The sequence below is a fragment of the Bidens hawaiensis genome, unplaced genomic scaffold (assembly GCF_021521415.1).
Source record: "Bidens hawaiensis isolate Kalapana, Puna unplaced genomic scaffold, B.hawaiensis_p1.1 tig00022444_1, whole genome shotgun sequence".
Lineage (NCBI taxonomy): Eukaryota > Viridiplantae > Streptophyta > Magnoliopsida > Asterales > Asteraceae > Bidens > Bidens hawaiensis.
The window spans coordinates 122,991-129,559 of NW_027493496.1; the positions used below are offsets into that span (position 1 = coordinate 122,991).

At 35.0% G+C, this 6,569-nt stretch overlaps 1 pseudogene; it reads right to left on the minus strand.

Annotated features, from left to right (window-relative positions):
- Nucleotides 1–1,319: 1,319 nt before the first annotated feature.
- LOC143565566 (receptor-like protein 7) lies at nt 1,320–4,259 on the minus strand (annotated as a pseudogene).
- Nucleotides 4,260–6,569: the final 2,310 nt, after the last annotated feature.

A 6,569-nucleotide genomic window follows, 5' to 3' on the forward strand; every position in this document is an offset into this window, starting at 1 on the left:
TAAGCATTAGTTTGAAATTCGGAAAAAATATAATGTCATTAAATCATTTTTAAGAGGGGGGGGGGCATTGGGGCCAACTTTTTTAAAATTTGGGATCACCGTGATGATAAATGAATAAGAATTATTATCGGTCAATTCTATTCATTAAGGATTATTAAAATCTAATAAACCCAAATTAAATGTATGATCCATTAAATTTAAATCAATGCGTAACCTTGACTCAACGATCAATTTTAAAACCCTAGCTTTTCATTATATAATTGACAATTTTTGTCAAACTTATAAACAGAAAACTAATTAGTTAAAATGCTTTATAACAAATAAATACATTTGATGCATTGTTAATAGACATATGCGTGTATATAATATAAACTTACAGACAAACTCACCAAATATCTACAAAGGATTAGGGATGAGATCGGGACTGAACCTATACCCGTACCAGCACCTGAAAGTACAAGTACTTAATAAATCTTGGTACCCATACCCGAATTATATGGTATGGGTACGGTACCAGTGCATGTACTTTGGGTATAGTACTCGCTTTGATACCCCTTTGTTCTTGTTTTTTTAAATCTCCACTAAACTAGGTATCAGTAATTGTACGGTACCAACAATCAATTATCTATAATACCAAAACCGTAAAACCACAACCATAACCGTAATACCGCAACCAAAACGTAATATCAAAACTAAAAATTAAACAAATCAACCATAATGTAAAATTCATTCAAAAATTAGTAATGAATACAAAAATATGCAAAGTATCAAATTTTTTTTTTATCAAAATGTTTAAACCAAAATTAACTTATACAAAGAAAGTTAGCATTCGTTTAATCTTCGCTAGTCATCTTTCCATTTTCGCTTTTTCCTTTTTTTGTTTATTGTTTCCTCAATATCTATAGAAAAACAAGAGAGAAAGTTAATACATGTTATTTAATGATATTCACAATTACACATACATGAAGTAAAAATATACGAATACACAATATATAAATATACACATATAGATTGAGAATGAACTTATTCAACTAATATATATTATGTTTTGAAAATCCCACTTGAAAGTTAAGTCATGAGTGTTGGAAACCTAATAAAAGCCCCTACATAATATAAACAGGTACAGTACCCGTAATACCCGTACTTGTACCGGTACATGTACCCGAAAGTACCCGTACCTATAATCAGTAAATTTGGGTACCTGTACCCGTACCTAATACACACGTACGGGTACAGGTACATGTACAAGTAGGGGTACGGGTATTCAGGAAAAAATCTCATACCTACAAAGGACCATCAAACCTCAATTGTGGATGTTGTTAGTTTCTCCTTGTGTTTCTTATTGGCTTTACCCATTTGTGCTTCCTCATTCTGGATGATTCAATGACCCAATCACCATACTTACCATAAAGTAAGTTCCCCAAAACAATTCCAATTACAAAACCACTTCCAAATCCTAAGAATATGATCACCCAATTAGTTTTATCACCTAGGAAGAATGACCCGCACTCAATGTTCTTCGGTGGAAGTGTTAGTGTCCTTGAAATTTTGCATTTCTTAGATAAAGGTGTTCCACACAACTCGGGATTACCCATATAGGAGTTGTTCTCAAATGTACTTAGTTGTTTCCCTTGAGGTATGACCCCATGAAGATGATTGAATGACACATTAAACACTTCAAGGAAACCAAGTTGTGACAATTCGTGAGGAATTTCCCCTGCTAGCTCGTTTTGGGAGAGATCCAAAGATTCAAGATTCTTTAAGTTCCCCAATGATGGGAGGATACGACCTGTAAGATGGTTATTTGAAAGATTAATGGATTGAATCCCATGTAGATAATACAGTGATTCTGGGATCAACCCTTCAAAATTGTTACTAGAGAGATCAATAAGTGTGAAGATGTTTAAAATACTAGAGTACTCCATCTTGACACCTTTGTTTGTTAGCGTCATCGAGTACCTCACTAGAGAATTCGACTTTGGGTCAATATGCAGATATATTTCCATAACAGAGGATTTTCTAACATTAAACGATTTCATTGCATTCCATGTTTGAAATAACTTTTGTTGCAGTTGTCCACTAAAACCATTGTTGGAAATGTCTATGATGCGTAACTTGAGGAATGGTGAGCCAATTGTAGCCGGACCTTGAATCACACCAAAAAACTTATTGGATTGTAAAATGAGAACTTGTAGTTTAGCAAGAGTTCCCAACCAAAATGGAAAGATGTCTTTGAAAGAGTTACCTCCAACATCGAGAAATTCTAATTTGGTGCAATTAGTCAATGATTTTGACAGTTGACCTGTAAATTGATTTTCACTCAAATCAATTTTCTTCACCAGACTTCTTTGAGTAAAGGCATTCATCATTGGCCCATGGAAGTTATTTCTTTTTAAATCCAAAACTTACAACAAACTGGCAAAGTTGCCTAAACATGGAGGAAGCATTCCAGTCATGTTGTTAGAAGACAAATCTAACACTTGAAGGGATTTCATTTCACATATCAGTGGTGGTATTTCACCGATTAGTTTATTGTTTGAGACATCGTAAATAACCGTGGTTAGCGGTGGAACTGGAATTCTTCCTTGTAGCTGATTATACGAGATCTTGAATTCTTCCAAACGAACCCATGGGAGAAAATGGGGTTGCCTATGAAATCCAGTGATTAAGTTGTTTGAAAGATCAAGAATCTGTAATGTTTCTTTGGTATTATTCAAAATCCACTCTGGGACAAGGCCGGTAATGTTGTTGTTGCTAAGAGTTAAGATTGCCAATTTTTTTTGGGAGTGCAAAAAGATTGGAAATTCTCTCAAGTTGGCATGATGAGAGTCCTAGATAAATCAATTCTGGTAACACGGTCAGATTGGTGTAGTTGGTGTCGACTAATGATACTTTGTTATCACCTAACAACAAAACTCTGAGTTTGGTGAGTCCTAAGAGCGTACCAAGGTCCAGTCTGCCGCTAAAACTGTTATCTTCTAGGGTAAGCCATTCGAGACATTTGAAATTGGAAAACGAGCTTGAAATTTCTCCTTGTAGTTGATTTCTTCTTATGTCTATGATAGTTAATTTGGTAAGGTTCATAAAGAAGATGGGATATGACCATAGATAGAATTTTGCCGCATTGTAACAGCACTAAGTTTGGTAAGATTCGAAAGAGAGGGCAGAATTTCATCATATATGTTGACATAAACTAGACTCAACACTTCAAGGTTTGTCAGTCGGCATAACCATTCATGTATGCGCCCCTTTTCACAAACTTCCAAACCAACAGGGTTTGAAAGACGTCTTGGCAATGTAGGAACTAAGCCCATGAGCTCATCTTCACCAAGTATCAAGAGAGTCAGCCGGGTCATGTTAGAGAGAGAACGTGGGATGCATCCAGAGAAATAGCATGCATAAAGGGACAAGTATACCAAATGGTTTAGTTTGCTTATGGATTGTGGTATACTCCCAACAAAACTTGTGGCTCCCATATCCAAATGCTCAAGTAAGGTGTTGTTTTGAAATTCAGGTAATGAACCAGTGAGGTTTGGGTTTTCGCTCATATCAAGATATTTGAGATTGGGTAAATGAAATATTTTTGACGGAAACAAATCTCGAAGCCGACAACCTTGAAGATCAATTGACCTGAAAGAAGAAAAGTTAGACAAGAAAGGAGGTAAGAATGAATTGATGTCAACACCTGAGAGATGTAGTGTTTCGAGTCTAGTCAAGTTTTGAAGCAAAACCTCAAAACTAGGACTTGGAAGCTTTAGCGGATTCCATGACAGATCCAACAAAGTTAACTGCATTAAGTGCGTGATTTTAATCGGGATTTGACCACTGAATCTCGAGTTAGATAGATCCAGGCTTCTTAGTTTCATAAGACGAGCTATCTCCGACGGAATTTGCGACTCAACAAAGTCGTTCATCGAGAGACTAAGCATTTGAAGATGAACAAGGCTGAAGAGTGAACTATTGGACTTGATAGGTCCACGGAGAGAGCTTTGGCTCAAATCGGGCCCAATCACATGGCCCTTATTGCTACACACTACACCAGCTCACAAGCAACAAGTAGAATCATGATCTGATGTGTTGCTTGTGATCTTCCTCCAAGAGTCAAGCTTTTGAAACCTTCCAGCATCAAATGAAGCATAAGGTTGACGTAGAAAGCTTTGCTTAAATTCAAATAAAGCTGGACACTCTTTGTGATGGCTTAATAATGAACCAATACATGGGCTAATGACTAATAAGTATACAAAGGAGATGATTTGCATGAAACTGAAAGCCATGAAGAAGTAGCTAGGTTTAATTTGATAACTTGATTATTTGTAAAAGTACAGTTTTGTTTATATAGAGAGAGTATATTGTATATTAAACACTCAATCGTTACAAGATAAGAAATGAGCGACGGAGAAAATGTGATGAAAGTAGTGGTGGGCTAGTAATTGATTGTGAATGATCATTCACTTACTTTGTTGAAGATTATTTTGTTATAATTGTAATTATATGTTGTATTTAATTTAGTTGTGGTTATAAAGATACGATGAGACAATAGTACAAGCCAATCCAGAAAAGTAACCCCCTAAAAGTAAGTACAAAACTCGAAAAGAAAAACACACGGAAACAAATCACTCATGAGTGAGACGATAGCAAACTCCCATGATCTGATTCAAAAATCCATGACACTAGAACACAATATGGATATTTTTTACGTATAGCTTGAATTGGGGAAATGCTAGGAAGACTATGCCACATCATCAATTTCAAATACATTTACTGGTATTACTTGCCTAATTGATTGATGGTCATACCTTTTGTTATGAATAAATTTAGTTTGCTATACATATATTAGACGACGTATCAAATTATGTACTTATTTAATTACATTAATCAGCTATGAACAAACCTAACATCTTTTCCGACACTATCACCAAATATGTGACTTCAAAACCTGATACAAACGCTTATATAATATGGAAAACCTAAAGTAGTTAACGTGAGTTTTAAGGAATCACAGGATTTATAACATTTTTTCAACTCTGGAGTTCTATATATTGTAATATTTTTTTGATAATAATGTTTTATTGTGTTAGGTTCCAACTTCCAAATATAAAATAAGACAATAACTAATATAATATGACGTTGGGTATCTTTTTTCAGCTTAATTTCAGGTCTAGGACATTTTTTGGGTTTCGGTTCATGTTTGGGTGGTGAGAATTAAGATCTGGAGCATTGGATGTTTGTTCTTCGAGCACTCAATAACAGATATTTGATTTCTCAGTAGTGAAATTTTGTTGACTCAATAGTTTTACAATCAATAATTTAATGAATTTGTGCTTTTTGCTTGACGAAGATTGAATAGTAACTTAGAGGGTTTGTTTAACTATGCACTTTTGAAACAAACTTTTCAACTTGAGTAACTAAGATGGTAACTTAGGGATTCATTAAGGATTAGCTAAACTTTAATAGGAAACTTAGTTAGTTGTGTTGGTGCCAAGAATATAATTAATAGGTAAGTTGCGTTAAAGTTTTAATTTAGTGAACAAGAACAAAACGATCGACGCGATGGTTGCCAAAACATTACCGGCGCCAATAAAAGGCGTCACTGGTCACTTATTGTTGTATTATTTGTTAATATTACAAATTGTATAGTTTAATACTGTTGTACTATTTCAGTTTTTTTTTACTTACTTACTTTTAATAAATATTTTGGGTTCAAGATTGCGAGGATGCCCGGTTATTTTAAAAGATTGTGAGGACCGATCGTTTATAAGGTTCAAGATAGTGAGGACCGCTATTTTTTGAAGATTGTAAGGACCGCCCCCATTTATTTTAAACGATTTTCACTACAACAAATCAGAGTTTTAGCGGCGAAGTTGTCTAGCGTTGCCACTAATGCTTGTGGTTGTCGCTAAAGCTCCTGATCTGTGTGCCCACAATTCCTGGCACTTCATAAGAATAACATCCAGTGGCTGAAGGTCGTTGAAATCCCCATCTTCACATACCACAGTTGAAATCCTTCGTCGACCGCCATCAGAAAATTCCACAGCTTCTTTGACGTCACAGACCTTTGAAGCTTCGCCACCTGCAACTGTAACCCGCCATTACCACCTGTAATACGTCCTCCTTGCAACTCAAAGTGTCAACTACCACCGTCAACCACAATCAACATCTTCAGCTGCCATCCACTAGAGTCGACAACCAGAAGCTTATATATCTTGTAAATTTATGGATAAATTTTGTATAGTGTTTGTTTAGCCAGAGCTCTGGTGACACGTACATCTCGTGTTTTTAGAAATTTTGTATATTGTAATATCCATTTCAATGAGAAATTAATAGTGTTTTGTTTCTTTTACATGTTAAAACTCATGTAGAAATTAATCGTGTTTTGTTGCGTAAGAGCATTCACATTTAATCCATCAAATTTTGTGAAGAAGATTTTTATAATGTAGGGAGAGGTGTATGGTGTTGTAAGTAAATAATAGAGAAAATGTAGTGATTCTTTTTTATATTTAAAAGGATACTGTTCATCCTTTATAATTTTTTAATATTTTTTTAAAGTGGCCGTGAGTTGAGTATATAAC